Here is a 16,110-nt window from a genome sequence, read left to right as displayed (position 1 = left end):
CCGGGCCCAGTTTTGTAAATTGGCCAAAACTTCCTTAATATTCATCGGAATTGGGCTTATAATATATCGTTGGAAAGCTCTTGTCAAGCCCCATCCAACTACACTACCATTGGACCCATATCATGGACCAACCAAAGTGGATTGGCTATTTTCTTATTATAAGTTTTGAAAAACAGAGAGAAGAGAAAAGAAATTAAAACTATCCGCAACACTAAACTTTCCACACTTTCACTTCATTCGATTATGATTCGACGCGAAAGGTACTCATCACTGGGTTTGGTTTTGGGGAGACACAAATGGATGACTACAAAAAGTAAGAAAGGAGGCAAGAAAAGGGACACCAAGGGTTAAAAGGCAAGCGTATGATTTTTCATAAGATTTCTTTAAGATTTCGTCATTATGTGAGTCAAAATACGGAAATAAATCCAACTCACAGGCTGCAACAAGGGAGACGTGCGCATGTGTATTTGTTGTGCACGGCTGTCGCACACAACTCATGAGTTGCGGGTGCCACCTGTTGGTGAACTTTCCTTTAAGCCAAATTTGCTGAAAATTTGCCCCTCTTGGGTCTATTTAAACGTGGTTTCGTGTAGGCTTTTGATCATCTCGCATTCATTCGCTTAGTAATATAAGAAACTAAAAAGAATTAATATCTCTAAATTCTCATTCTCTTTTTTTTTAAACAATGTTGAATACCTTTGAACAACGTTTGAAGCAATGGGTCACTTCCCTTTCAACTGAGGACAAACTAGCTTTCAAAATTTACCACCTAGACCCTCTATTGAATTATATGCAACTAGTGGTTAACTTTGATTTTCTTCATGCCGCACTCAACCATTGGGACTCTAACCACCATCTTTTCTTGTTTAAAGGGGACAAAATTGTCCCCCTACCCGGTGAGTTTGAGGCCTTGCTAGGTTTCCCTACAAATACTCTCCTTGTGACTTATTCGCCTACCTTGTCTGATCCCAAACCTATATTCCAAAGACTTTTTGGCTTGTCCATCAATGAAATATGACCAACATTGGAACTGAAGAAGGCGTGAACTTGATTCAATTTATTAAACATGTTGTCGCCCCTCGTGACAACATTACTAAACAACGCTTTAAAATTCGTGCTTTATGTTATTGTCTTGTTGTTAATAGTTTACTTAGGACAGGCAAAGAATACGGAGATTATTCTATGGTGTCCATAGTAGAGAAAATAAAGAGATGTCATTCACCCGCTCCTTTGGCTTTGGAGGAAACTGTTCTATGTTTGAATTGCCTTAGAGGAGACCCTAACAAAAACGGTTTCACGGGAAGTCTACTCCTATTACATGTACTTTTTTTTGCCGTTTATCAGCGCAAGTTACAAAGTTGCGCTAGCATGACCAGCGCAAGTCACAAACGGGTTTTGTTGCGTGCGCCAACTGCTTGTTTAAAAAATCGCAAACTGATTTATTTTTCTTTATTTTTTTCAAATTTGGCTCATGGAGCTCTTGCGAATTGTTGATCAGCCACAAAAACTTGAGGCTAATGCAGTAAGGACATTCCCTAGACGTCGAATCCTTTATAAGCATAAGAACGAAGAGGAATGGACGTCATTTTTCTGTCATGGGGTTCCTAACATACGGTTTGTGATTCCTTGGTGGAACATAAATAGTATGATTTGGAATAGTCTTAATTGCCCGTACATTAGGCTTTTAGGCCTATCTAGAACTACTTATATTTTTACTTGCAGGGTAATGAGACAATACGGGATGAAACATATTATTCACCCGCAAGATTGTGATGCCCCTAAAGATGTGATTTTTAGACCCGAGTGAATGTTTGGTTGGATGGAGTATTGGTCAAGCCTTCATAAATGGGTAGTACAAAAACATATTGTGAGTATTGCATTATCTTCCTTCTACAAAGCTTGGATGAATGCGCGGATAAGGGCGAATTAGCCAAGGCTCGATCTCAATATCAAGCCGTCACGGCTCGACCAACCTAAGCCCTTGATGCATTCGGCCACCACTACTCCTCCTAGTGGCCAAAACAAAGGGGTGAGAATAAAATTAGACTTCTCATCTCCTAGGGCGCGTTTGAAGGAAACAAAAAGGAAAGCTCCCTCCAAACCCGCACAACTAGGTGTGATAATCAATGAACCTTCACAACAAACTAGAAAAAGGACTCTAAAGAAAGCTTTGGAAAAGGGAAAAAAGGTTGCAAAAACCCCAATTCCTAAATTAAAGAACAATGTATGGGTTAAGAAGAAGAGCTTAGGAGAAAGCTCTAAGGTTTTCTGAAAACACTGCGATGGAAACTACTCCTCCATCGTCTGTGACAATTGAGGACATAGTAATACCTTAGAGTGTTACACAGTTTCGCCATTAGTTTTAATTGAATAAAGTGTAAGCACTACTATGTTTTTTTTTTCGTTTACAATCTAGTTCAACAATGTTTCTCTTTTCTTTGAAATTTAAATGAAATAAAATGAGCTTTATATTTTTATATTTTGATATGACCGAATCATAAAGATTGCCTACATATTCGCATTACAAAATCAGGTCTTTGCGTAGTTCTAACGTTTTTTTTTAATGTATTTTTTTATTTTTCTTTAATATCTTAGGTAGAAATTAAATTAAAAACTAATCAAAAATTGTTTAAAATAATTAAAACAAATTTTAATTTTATTTTCCGAGTATATGTTATATTTAAGAAACACCCTCTTTTTGCCGCAAGTAGAAGTCGTAACTTCATCCAAACGTAAAAATTCGGGATTGCAGTTTGTCATCAGGTGGCGCGCGCAAAATCTATAGTTGCGCGAGCCTGTCGCACGGAACGAAATCTGTTGCGCGTAACATCCACGCGCAACTCTTCCTGTTGCGCGCGACACCGGTGCTACGAATGTCTCGAGAATTTTTTTTTTTAAATTCTGTATTATTGCCCCCCCCCCCCATGTATGAAGATTTTTCTTGATTTTCGAAAAAATTTGAACACTTAGAACGGTTTATTATTTCTAACTTACCCCCCAAGTGTCATGTATTTTACAATGTTTTTCTGTAAAATGCATAACACTTAGAATCTTTCAATTGAATGCTAATTAAAATTGGTTGTATAAGTGAAACAGGTTTATCCGGATTTCATATTTAATATTTCTTAAGTCGATCAATGTTTATTAATTGGCGCATTTCATCTCCTCCGATATCCATTAATCTCACGGCTCCTCCTGATAGGATTTCAATTACGCGGTAGGGACCTATCCAATTAGGTTTGCATTTCCCTCTTCGATCGGTTTGTGGACCTCTAACCTCCTTTAGTACAAAGTCACCTTCTTTTATATTTTAGGTTTTGACTCTTTTATTGAAATGACGCGTAATGCGCCTTACGATGCATAGGGATGGTATTTCCAGTTCGACTGGTTGAACTGCGTCCATTCCGAAAACTAAGGAGTATGGAGTTACTCCTATTGACGTTCGTATACACGTTCTATAACCCCATAATGCGAAGTGTAGTTTATTCGGCCAGTCTTTATAATTTTCTGTCATTTTCTTAATGATGAATGTTATATTTTTATTTGCCAACTCTACAGCTCCATTCATTTGAGGTCTGTTATATTTTTATTGAGATCCCTGATCACTAATTAGTTCATGCGGAACTCTATATCTACAAAATATTTTTCGTCCGAGAAACTTTGCAACATGTTTAGAAGTTATATTTACGTAAGAAGCAGCCTCAATCCACTTAGTGAAGTAATATATGGCTACTAATACGTACTCGTGCCCTGCTGCTCCTGTTGGAGAGATTTTTCCAATTATGTCAATTCCCCTGGTTGAAAAAGGCGAAGGGGAAGTGAGATTTTATAGTTCGGATGGTGGAAGGTGTTGTAAATTAGCGAACATTTGGCACTCTGGAGATTTTTTAACATATATTTATGCAATCATGTTCCATAGTGGACTAATAGTACCCTTGTCATGAAATTATTTTTTAAAGCATTTTACCGTTCATGTGAGGTCAACAAACACCTTTGTGAGTATTTTCCATAAGGCGTGTGGCTTCCAGTTGGTCTATACACAATAAACTTTGACCATTAGGTCCTTTTTTGCATTATTGACCGTTTAAGAGACCATATTGGGCCGCAAGTGTTCGTAAGGCTCGTTGGTCTTTCGATGAAGTATTTTCGGGATATGTGCCATGGGTAATATATTGGAGGATATGATCATACCAGTGAATGTCTCCTTCGATGTCATTTATTTCCTCTATTGCGTTGCGATACGCTGGTTCTTCTCTTCTATCAACGCATAATGGCATCATATTTAAGTGATATGGAATGTTAATCGTTGAGGCTAATTTTGCTAGCGCATCGGCAAATTGATTGTCATCCCTTGGGAGATATTTAAAATCAATATGTTCAAAATGCTCGATAAGTTGCTATAGGTTTGTGCTTGGTATAATATCATGGTGGAGTTCTTTATTTTCCATAATTTTAGTATATGATTTATAATTAAACTGAAGTCTCCATATGCCTCTAATTTTTGTACACCTATGCTAGCTGCTGCTTCTAATCCAATAATGCACGCTTCACATTCTGAGGCATTATTAGTAACCTTAAAGTCTAGTTTAACAGAGATTGGAGTATGTGCTCCCTCTGGACTTATGAGTAATACTCCTATGCCACATCCTTTTTGATTGGACGCATCGTCGAAGTACATTACCCATTTGTCATCTTGTGTCATTAGAATATCTTCATCCAGAAGATGAGTAGTTTCTGCACGACTTGTTTGAATTGGATGTTGTGCAAGAAAGTCGAAAATTACTTTTCCTTTCATTGATTTTTCAGGAATATTTTTTAACTCAAATTCGGCCAACATCACCAACCACTTAGATATCCTTCCTTGTATGGGTGGTTGTTCAAACAAATACTTTATCGGATTTATTTGAGAAATCACATGAGTAGTGTGTGGTAGCATATAATGTCGTAATTTTTTTTGTTGCCGACACTAATGCTAAGATTGTCTTTTCCAAGTTGCTATATTTTGTTTTATATTAGATGAATTTTTTTACTTATGAAATATATTGCACGCTCAACTTTTTCTACCTCTTGTGCAAACATGGCACCTGTGGCTGTGTTTGTAACTGTAATGTATAACCTAAGAGGTAGTTTGGATACCGGTGGTGCTAAAATTGGTGGACTTTTGAGATAATCTTTGATTTTCTCAAAGGCCTTTTGGCATTCATCGTCCCATTCATGTTTCTCCTCTTTTTAAATTTTTTTAAATATTGGTTCAATTCACAAGTCATAGTCAATTTTTGATTAATCGACTCTTGTATTGTAGTTTGCCAAGGAATCCCCTAATTTCTTTTTTTGTTTAAGGGGGAGGCATGTAAAAAATTGCCTTTATTTTAGAGGGATCGATCTCGATGCCACGTGTGCTTACTACGTATCCGAGTAACTTGCCAGATGTCATTTTGAAGGCGCATTTTTGTGGATTTAATCGCATTTGCGTAAATCTTTTATATGTCCCATTCTATCTTAGGACTTTACGATCATATCATCCACATACACTTCTATTTCTTTATGCATCATAGCATGCAAGAGAGTCATAGCAGTTCTTTGGTACGTAGCTCCTACATTTTTTTAACCAAATGGCATGACTGTGTAGCAATACGTACCCTAAGGGGTAATAAAGCATGTCTTTTCTTCGTCTTCTTTTTCCATTAAAATTTTGTTGTAACCTGTGTATCCATCCATAAAGGATAACATCGCATGTTCAGCCGTGTTATCTACCAATATATCAATATGTGGTAGGGGAAAATCGTCTTTATGGCTAGCTTTATTAAGGCCCTAAATTCGACACACATGCGAACTCGTCCATCCTTTTTAGGGACTGGGACGATGTTCTCTACCAATTCTGGGTAATTACATACGCGAATAAAACTATGTCTAACTGTTTTTGTACTTCTTCTTTTATTTTTAATGCGACATCATATTTCATTCGTCGAAGTTTTGTTTTACTGGTTTAGAGGTAGGGTTCAAGGGAATGGTATGTTTCGCAATTTCCCTATCTATTCCAGGCATGTCCTTGTATGACCAAGAAAACACGTCTTCGAATTCTTTGAGCTTTGATATGAGGGTCGATCGCTCTTTCGGATTTAGAGTTAGTCCATTTTTTACTTCTCTTTTATTTTCGTTAGTTCCTATATTAACTATTTCAGTTTCTTCAACGATAGGGTTCTTTTGTTCTCGTTCATTCATTAGTTCAACCAATTTTTTAATGTTATCATCTTCATTAGATTGATTGTTATAGCATTCGAAAGATTCAAGAGAAGGCATATACTCAGAAATAGAGCTCATATTATTAAAATCAAAAGAGTGTACATCAAGAGAAGAATCCTTTTTGGGATCTTCGTCCTTGGAACTAGAAAATAAATACTCATTAATGGCCACAAGGCCTAGATTTTCAACTTCCCTAGAGTCTATAATAGATTAATCGTCCGATTCATCAAACATCTTTCCTTCGCCTGTGACGATTTTCAGCTTATCGCCTTTGTGATTGGTCCATTTGAATGATTTCCTCCATCCATGCTCAAAAGTTTCATTTGAAAGGGTGATCAATGAGGTTGGATCAAAACCTTCATCTTCAATAGCATTTTTATTGGTCATTGTAGCGACATGATTTTGCTCTAGTCCAAATAGCAAGTTAAATGCTTGCCCATCATAGCACCCTGGAGTTGGGTGTTTTTATTTAACGATACGAAGATCGTCATCCAAGAAGTAGCAATCATGAGATATTTCAAATCCAGGCTTCTTGATTCCTTCCAGAACTAAGGGTTCTAGAAAGTCGTAGCATGGGTAATCTTCTCCCTCCCTAATGAATTGCCAATTAAGGGTTTGTTGATAGGATGGGAGTAAAGTGATTATCCCTTTCTTTTTATTGTCTCTACGTGCTTTGTTTTTTTGCATCTTGAGACTCCAATTCTTCTTTGGTTGGTTTATATCCCAATCCAAAAGAGAAGCTTTTCTTTTGGATAGGAAGTAAGAGAGATTTCTTCATTCCTACTCCCAACGGCATCCTAGGAAAGTAACTACTCTTGAGTAAGATGTTGTTTACTATCCGAGTAGAATATGGATCAAGCTTGAATGGTTCTTCAAAGTCTTCTTCCATTTTAATAGTGAAGATTGTCTCCGCGGCGAACCTTCACATGTCCTCTTCATCATTATCATGGTTTATTTCTAAGAGTGATTGATCGCGGGTAAGAGTATGTCGTTGGGACTACTTACCCTAACCAAATTAGAAATTTATAATACCTAAACTTACACTAAACTAGTTAGTGGCAAGTAAAGGGTCGAACCCAAAAGGACTAAGTGTATTATATTGTGCCAACTAGACTACTAGGGAAAGTCGTGAGATAGAGAGAGGTTAAACTAATCACTACTAAGAGAAAATAACTAAAACTAGGGAAAGTGGAATCCAATCACATCAATGCATTAAACAACATCAAACAAATAGATGAAATTGACTTCGATTAGGAACATCAACACATTTAACTCACTCTCGCTCAATTAAGCATGTTAATTATCCAACTAAACTAATTTACTCTCATGCAACTAGCCTAGCAAAGGTATGGAAGAATTTAGAGTTGTCAACCAACTCACTCTCGCACAATCGATTGAAAGCACAATTAAGAACATAGAATCAATTAGATAGAAAGATTCTAATCTATAAAAGCATCATCCATACACAATAATAAAGAAACAATTCTATACTTATCACAATCAATCATTCAATTTATTAACATAACCTTCATCCATTTCCCTAGAACAAAATCTAAGCTAACATAATGAAGAAAGACATGGAAAACAAGGTAAAATAATAATAAAAACAAGATTAAACAAATAAACTAATTAATCTACTCAAATCAACAAACAAAAAGCAAAAACTAAGAATCAATCAAAGAAATAAAGATGAGAGAAAGTTAGAAAATGCTCATTAAATAGATGAGAAGAAGTTCCAAAAAGTTGCTTCATCAACCTCTCAAAAACTCCATGGAAATCCAAGCTTTCTCTCTCTACACTACTCCTAAACTAACCCTAAGAGAGAGAAAATAAAGGCTAAACTAATCTAAAACTATCTAAAAAAATGTAGATTGAAAGTCTTTTTTAGAAAATAACCCCAAAGGGGTATTTATAATACAAGTTAAATAAAAAATAAAATAAAAGAAAGAAACTAAAAAGAAATAAAACTAAATAAAACAATTAAAAAAAACTAAACTAAAAAAACAATAACAACAAAACTACCATAAAATAAAATAAAAGAAAATGAAAAGAAAAAAGAAAACCCCCAAAATTCCCGCCAAAACCCACGAAAACAATCAGAGTTCCTTTCCCCCCTTCACTTTCAAATTTGGCTGCTCCAATTTAAACACCCATTTATGCATCATCATCATCGTTCATACTCCATCATCATCAGCAATTATCACTTGGAAGCCGTCCAATTTTCATTAAAAATCACGTGAAAAGCTCGTGATTGACCCACAATTGCGCGCCCGCACAGAAGTCGCACAGCAAGTCGCGCAAAGCTACTGCCTCAACTCGATTTTGGACTCCATTTTGTGCGCTTTTTGACAGGGTTGCGTGGCCGCGAGTAGCTGCTCTGTGAGTTGGGTGTTGGGCGAATTGCGACTGTAATTAGTGAGTAATTGGGTTGGAGATTGGTGGTCGATTGTGGGTGAAGGGCTGGTGGGTTGTTGTGGTATTGGTGGCTGCGTGGTAGTCTATTGGAGGTGAGTTCGGTTGGTGTTTAGTGGTTGATTGTGGGCGAATTACGTGGGGTGAGGTGGGCTGGAATTGGTGCGCCAAGGTGGTTGGAGTTGATTGGGTTAGTAATTGGTGGTTGCGTGAGGTGAGAAGAGGAGAGGGAAATCAGAGGATTGGTTGTTGCGGGGTGTTGGTGGTGATTTTTGTGGCTGGTGGAATCAAATTGATGGTGGTAATTGCTGGCGAAATTGGAGGTGTGGCTGGTGTTTGTAGAATAGCAAACAGTTGATCATCCAGAAATGAATCGTCGATTAGCATGGTATCAAGATCACCTACAAAGATAGGCAACCGTGAAAGATGATTGGCCACAACATTTTCGGCACCCTTCTTGTCTCTAATCTCAATGTCATAGTCTTGTAAGAGCAAGATCCACCGTATCAATCTTGGCTTTGGTTCCTTCTTGGACAAGAGGTACTTCAAGGCCGAATGCTCAGTGAAGACTATGACTTTAGACCCCAACAAGTAGGACCTAAACTTCTCAATTGCATGAACAATGGCTAGAAACTCCTTTTCCGTGGTTGTGTAATTCCTTTGTGCATCATCCAATGTTTTTCTAGTGTAGTAGATAGTATGGAGCTTCTTATCCTTCCTTTGTCCAAGAACGGACCCAATGGCAAAATCCGAGGCATCACACATAAGCTCAAAAGGAAGCTCCCAATTAGGGGGTTGAATGATAGGAGCCGAAATCAATGCCTCCTTCAACCTATCAAATGCTAGCAAACAATCATTAGTAAACACAAAAGGGGCATCCTTTACAAACAATTGAGTGAGCGGCTTTGCGATTTTTTAAAAATCCTATATGAACCAGTAGTAAAAACCCGCGTGTCCAAGAAAGCTCCTTATTCCCTTCACATTTGTAAGGGGTGGGAGGCGCTCAATGACCTCAATTTTTGCACGATCTACTTCAATGCCCCTACTAGAAATTAAATGACTGTAGACACCTAAAAATGTCTCCCCAAAACCAAACCCGATGATGAACAACCTTTCACCGCCACTATTGGTCGGGTTTAATATTTAATCCCGAGAGTGCTTAAAAAATCGTATTTTATTAAATTCATATTTTTGAACAGTCCATGGATTATTCTTGATGTTTGGTAAAGGCATAGTTTTAATTTCATCCCAAACTTATTAATTAATTTTAAACCCAAACCTTTTTTATTTTATTGTTTTATTATTTATTTTTGGCCCAAACATTGTATTTATTTTTATTTAATTATTTTCCTTATTTTAGCCCGAATAATAAAAGTCAGAAAAGGCCCGAAATTATCAATCGGCACTTAAAAAGCCGAAGAAAATTAGGGTTAAAAATGTGTTTAGACGGAAAATGGACTGGAAATTCCCGCGCCACGGTAGACTGCCACCGTGTCACGGGAATCCTTCCCGTCTGACAGTGGGTCTTCCCGTGACACGGGAGGTCTGCCATGACACGGGACATTCCGTGTCTTTTCCGCGTAAACCCTTAACGCGTTTTTTATCCCGTTTTCTGAAAATTTCCCGCGTCACGTCAAAAATGTACCGTGTCACGGGAAAGTGTGCCGTCTGACGGTGGAGCTTCCCGTGTCACGGTACAGTTTGACCGTGTCACGGGATACTTTTTTAGGGTTTTTATCATTTTAGGGTTCCGTGTGCTCCCTCAGCACATTTTCCCTATAAATACCCCCCTCATTTCTAATGAACGGGGCACCGAGTATTGTTATTATTTTATTTTCTCTCTTCTATGCTTTAGCCTAAACACTAGCCTACCCTTTTCACTTAAAAATTCCTTCTTCAAGCACTCAAAGGAGTCCATATTTTACTCGAGGTTCTGTCCTTAAGCCAAGGCTTGAAAGGTAGAACTGTTTGAGGGTTTGGCCCCAAAATCAACTTTATTTAATTTAATTTAGTTATTGTTTTATTATTTCCTTGAAGTTACTAACTCGTTTATTATTTTGTAGTTGCAAACAAAAAGAATCAAAGTAAGGATTATGCTCCTTTTGTTTTTATTATTTTGGAAAAATTGCTCCCATTAATCTTAACTTTGCCTCGTCCGCCCAAATTAATTCGAACTTTTGATTATTATCTATCACTCCCAACTTTAGGGGGTATTAATTTATATTGCACCCAACAGGTCACCCAACCTGATGTAGCAGGTTACCTAGACACGTGTCAGCATATGATTCGCTTAAAAAAAAATTAAAATTAAAATTAAAATAAATAAATAAAGTTTAAAAAATTATAATTAAATAAAAAAAAACACCTTCTCTCTCCTCCCTTCTCCCCCTTCCCTCTCTGCTTCCTCCCCACATCCCTTCCCTCACGGCCACCCGCAATCAGCCGGCGGCAGCACTACCTCCCCTTCCCCACCTCCGTATCGCCGCCTCCCAGCCCACCTCCCCGCTTCCCCTTCCCCTTACGCACTTCACACACGTACTCCACCAACCTCCCTGCTTCCCTTTCCCTGCAACTCCACCAACTTCCCGTTGCAACCACGACCACCAGCAACAACCTTGCAAACCACCTCCCCTTTCCTCTTCGATCACCTTGCAAACCACTCAAAATCCCCCAAATCCTAACCCTTAACCCTAACATTCGAAATACTACAAAAACGGCAACAAAATCAGCCACCAACGGCCGAAATCGGCCGATAAAGGGTTGAAATCAACCATTCAGGCCCATTATTGACTGATTTCAGCCATTTGTGGCCAATTTTGGTGGTAGATTTTGGGGAAGGGGGTTGTTTTATGGTGGGGAAACAGTCGTGCGGTGTGCGGTGTGCGGTGGTGGTTGGCCATTTTCGGTCATTGTGGTGGTCGATTTGGTGAGGGGGCTGTGATGGGTTTTCGGTTGTGGTGGGTGAAGGGAGTGCGTGTGGTGGCTGGTGGCGAAGGGAGTGCGTGTGGTGGCTTGTTGCTGGGCTGCGTGAGGGGAGAGTGTGTGCTGGTGGTGGTGGTGCGGTGGTGGAGGTGGGGCAAGTGCTGTATTAGTTTTAGGAAATTAATTTTTTTTTGTTTTCATTTTTTTTTATTTTTTTTTATTTTCTTTTTTTTTCCAACCAATTACATATTGACACGTGTGCAAAAAAAATTAATTCACAAATGTTAACCTGATTAACCGGTTTCAGGTAAATTGGGTGCAATAGAAATTAATACCCCCTAAAGTTGGGAGTGATAGATAATAATCCAAAGTCCGGATTAATTTGGGCGGACGAGGCAAAATTCAGATTAATGGGAGTAATTTTTCCTATTATTTTTCTAACGATTTTATGTTGTTGAAATTGTGATTAAATTGCTTTTAATATTAATGTTATTCTATTGTTATTATGATCACCATATTGCATGTTAAAGGGAATATGTAATTGAAAATCACGCCTAATAAGATAATTTAAACAACCGGTTTTGGATCCTTTTTAATCTTGTTAATTAATTCAAGTGATCACAAATATTTTAGAATTATATGTGTGCATTAATGTTAAACCAATTTAGTTAAATAATAGTTTGCAGCGAATTGAATTATTGTTTGTATGCCTTTGAGATCACAGGAATGCTTTTCACTATAAGAATCGAGTAGAGGCCAATACGGGCGAATGTGACTCCATGACTCACTTCGTACCATCATCCCCAATCCTCCTTTCGTGGTTCCGAACCATATGGAGTTAGTAATCTCATGGATTATGAATGGGGTGTAACCTTCACGGGTCAATCGTTGTTGCCTTCGTTGTCCCTTATCGTGGTTGCCTTTTTATGATCCGTGAACGGTTTACAAGTTCCTTAAAAACTTGTTGGCGGCTCCCTACTTTATTTGTCCCTAATCGTTGTCCCTAATCGTAATGTCAATTCCCACTTCCTATGAGTGCCAAGCATATTCACACATGCTTTAATGTAGGCGCACTGCAAACGACGCCTACAATGACCAAGAACAATTCCCTCTTCTATGATGAAATGACATTTTTTCCAATTCAAGACTATGTTCACCTCTTGACATCTTTTCAACACATTAATCAAATTTGAAAGGAAAATGTCAAAAGATGAACCAAAACAGAAAAGTCACCCATGAATACTTCAATTGATGATTCAAGCATGTCGGAAAAAATAGACATCATACACCTTTGAAATGTTGAAGGTGCATTACAAAGTCCAAATGGCATCCTTCAATAAGCAAAGGTGCCAAAAGGACATGTGAATGTACTCTTTTCTTGGTCCTCGAGTTAGATTGGGATTTGGAAGAATCCCGAATATCCATCCAAGAAGCAATAATGACTATGTGATGTTAGTCTTTCCAATATTTGATCAATAAAGGGGAGAGGAAAGTGGTCTTTCCGGGTGGATTTATTCCATTTTCTATAATCAATGCACATCCTCCACCCGGTGACCGACCTTGTAGAAATGTTCTCACCCTTATCATTCTTAATGATAGTCATACGTCCTTTTTTAGGCACAACTTGAACCGGACTAACCCACTTACTATCGGAGATAGGGTAGATTGTGCCCGCTTCAAGAAGTTTTAAAACTTCCTTTTTCACAACTTCTTTCATGTAAGGATTGAGCCTTCTTTGATGCTCAATTGAAGAAGCATGATCATCATCAAGTAATATATTATGCATGCAAATTGTGGGACTTATCCCGTTAATGTCATCAATTTTGTACCCAATCACATCTCTATATTCCTTTAGAAAAACTAGGAATTTATCAAGAGAGACATCATCGAGCTTGGCATTGACATATTTAAGGAGAGGGGAAGGGGATTAAGTTCAACCTTATGAGGAGACGTAGTCCTCTCCTTTTTTACCTCCACATTAAGCACTTCCACTTTCATTTCATTATGGACTAAAGATTGTTTGAGAAAAAGATCATACCCCCTTGTTTCTTCACCTTCCTCTACTAAGCCTCCTGGTAGGATAGCTTGTAAGGGATCTCCTTCAATCAAATTCTCTTGGAACTCCTCTAAGTTCCTTTTCAATGTATCAACTCCATGAACTTGATCGAACGATAGCTTTTTCAATGTTTGGGAGAATGAGAATGAGATTTTCTCATCTCCCATATTCAATGTTAACCTTCCTTCTTTCATATCAATAACAACACCCGCGGTGTTAAAAAATGGTCTCCCCAAGATGAGAAGTACTCTAGTGTCTTCTTCCATTTCCATTACTACGAAGTCATATGGCACAAATATTCTCCCGACTTGAATCGGTACATCTTCAAGAATTCCCAAAGGTAGCCTAACCGTGCAGTCGGGCAATTGTAGTGACATTCTTGTTGGCTTCAAGTCTCCAACTTTAATACTCTTTGCTATAGAATAGGGCATCAAGCTCAGACTTACCCCAAGATCACATAAAGTATCCATAGCTTCCAAGTCTCAAATTTTCACAGGTATTGCATAGCTACCGGGGTCATCAAGCTTTTGAGGAAGCTTATTTTGAATGATAGTGCTCACCTCCTTCAGAAGGGAGATGGTTGCACTCTCCTCAAGCCTACTCTTGTTGGATAGAAGATCCTTCAAAAATTTCGCATCTGTAGGAATTTGTGACATAGAAATAAGAAAGGGGATATTCACTTGAAGTCCTCTCATGACTTTAAGAAAATTTGAAAACTTTTCATTCAATTTCTTTTCAACAATCCTATAAGGGAATGGAATGGGAGGCTTGTAAACTTTCATGGGGGGATTTTCTACCTTTTCCTCATCTCCCTCATTTTTCTTTTGTGGCTCCTTTCTCACAAAATCAACTATCTCATTTTCAAACTCACCCTCATTTCTCACCACAACTCCCTCATATCTCTTCCGTGGCTCCTCTTCACTCATAACCGGCCCTTCAAAACCTGTCCCCGATCTCAAAGTAATGGCCTTAGCTTTCTCCTTTGGGTTCATCCGTTGAGCTTGGGAAGTGACCACTAGGATTGGAGGATGAACTTCAAACTTGTTACGCAATTTGAGCCAATTGATTCTCAATTATCTTGTTGTGTGCTTGAAGTTGTTGGATGTTCGCTTGCATATCCTCATTGCTTCTTCCTTGTTGTGTAATGAAAGTCTCAAGTGCGGCTTCAAGGATAGATTTTTGAGGAGGTGGAGGAGCGGGTTCGTTATATTGTTGCCTTTGTTGGTTTTGGTCCCTTTGGTTAGGGTAACGGTAAGGAGCTTGTTGGTTTTATGGATGGGATTGGTTGTATTGGTTTTGAGGGGGGCCTTGGTTTTGTTGCTTCTAACCCGTGTTTTGTTGGGGTTTCAAACCTTGATTGTAGGGTTGAGATTATTGATCATTTCTTTGCCCAATAGCCGCAGCTTGCTCTTGGTTAGTAAAGTTGCAATAGGAGGACAAGTGATCATTTCCTCCACAATTCTCACAATACATGACTTGTTGTGAGGAAAAGCTTGGAGATGTAAGGGTGGCTTGATCTAGCTTGTGGGCTAGCATGTCAAACTTTGATGCAATAAGGTCTATTGCACTATGATCATGGATTCCGCCCTTCTTTGCTTGAGGTTGCTTTCTATCACCTCCGTATGCGTAGTGCTTTGCCACTTCTTCAATCATCTTGTATGCATCATCCACCGATAGCTTTTTAAGGCTACCACCGGCCCCGTTATCAAGGTTGGCCCTGGAAGTAGGAGTAAGACCATCATAAAATCTTTGAACAATGATCCATGATGTGAAACCATGGTGTGGGCATTTTCTAGTGTAGTCCTTGAAACGCTCCCAAGCTTCACATAACGTTTCATCAATCTCTTGGTTGAAATTGGTGATTTTTCTTCTTAGTTCGGCTGTATTTTTTGGTGGACAATACTTTCCAAGGAAAGCTCTAGTGACTTCATCCCATGTGGTCAATGATCCCTATTTTACCGTTCTCAACCAATGCTTTGCTTTGTCACGGAGGGAGAATTGAAACATGTGCATATGGATGAACTCTTCTGTAATGTTTTTTTGCTTGATGGTTGTGCACAATTCGAAGAAGTTGTCCAAATGAGCAAAAAGACACTCATGAGAACTTGCACCAAATTGATCACTTTGTATCATACGGATGAGTTGAGGTGATAGCTCAAAATTATTTGCATTCGTAGTAGGGAGACGTATGCCACTCCGAAGTGTGAATGCATTGGGGTGGTAATCATCTCGTAGCAATGGTGGAGGAGGATCGTTATCACCTATGTTATCTTCTTCATTGGTTGCAAAGAGTTCTTCCAGATTGGAATCTGAATATACAATAGAGAAATCGGGTGTACCTTGCAAAAGCCTCCTCACGTTTCTCAAAGTCATATTTTGCTCTGGATCAACGGGAATTAGCGGTGATTGCTTACTCTTCCATGTCATGCAAGGTCAAACAAAGCTAAGAAAAACATTATCAATGACAATCACAAGTT

The 16,110-nt window shown here is 38.4% G+C and overlaps 1 non-coding gene across 1 annotated transcript; it reads left to right on the top strand.

Annotated features, from left to right (window-relative positions):
• Positions 1–15,404: 15,404 nt before the first annotated feature.
• Positions 15,405–15,511, top strand: LOC145560875 (small nucleolar RNA R71). The gene has a single exon (XR_014093471.1). It is a non-coding gene; the product is annotated as a small nucleolar RNA R71 (small nucleolar RNA).
• Positions 15,512–16,110: the final 599 nt, after the last annotated feature.

Source organism: Chenopodium album, chromosome 9 (assembly GCF_948465745.1).
Source record: "Chenopodium album chromosome 9, dcCheAlbu1.1, whole genome shotgun sequence".
Taxonomy (NCBI): Eukaryota; Viridiplantae; Streptophyta; class Magnoliopsida; order Caryophyllales; family Amaranthaceae; genus Chenopodium; species Chenopodium album.
This window is presented reverse-complemented; position numbering and strand designations above follow the sequence as displayed.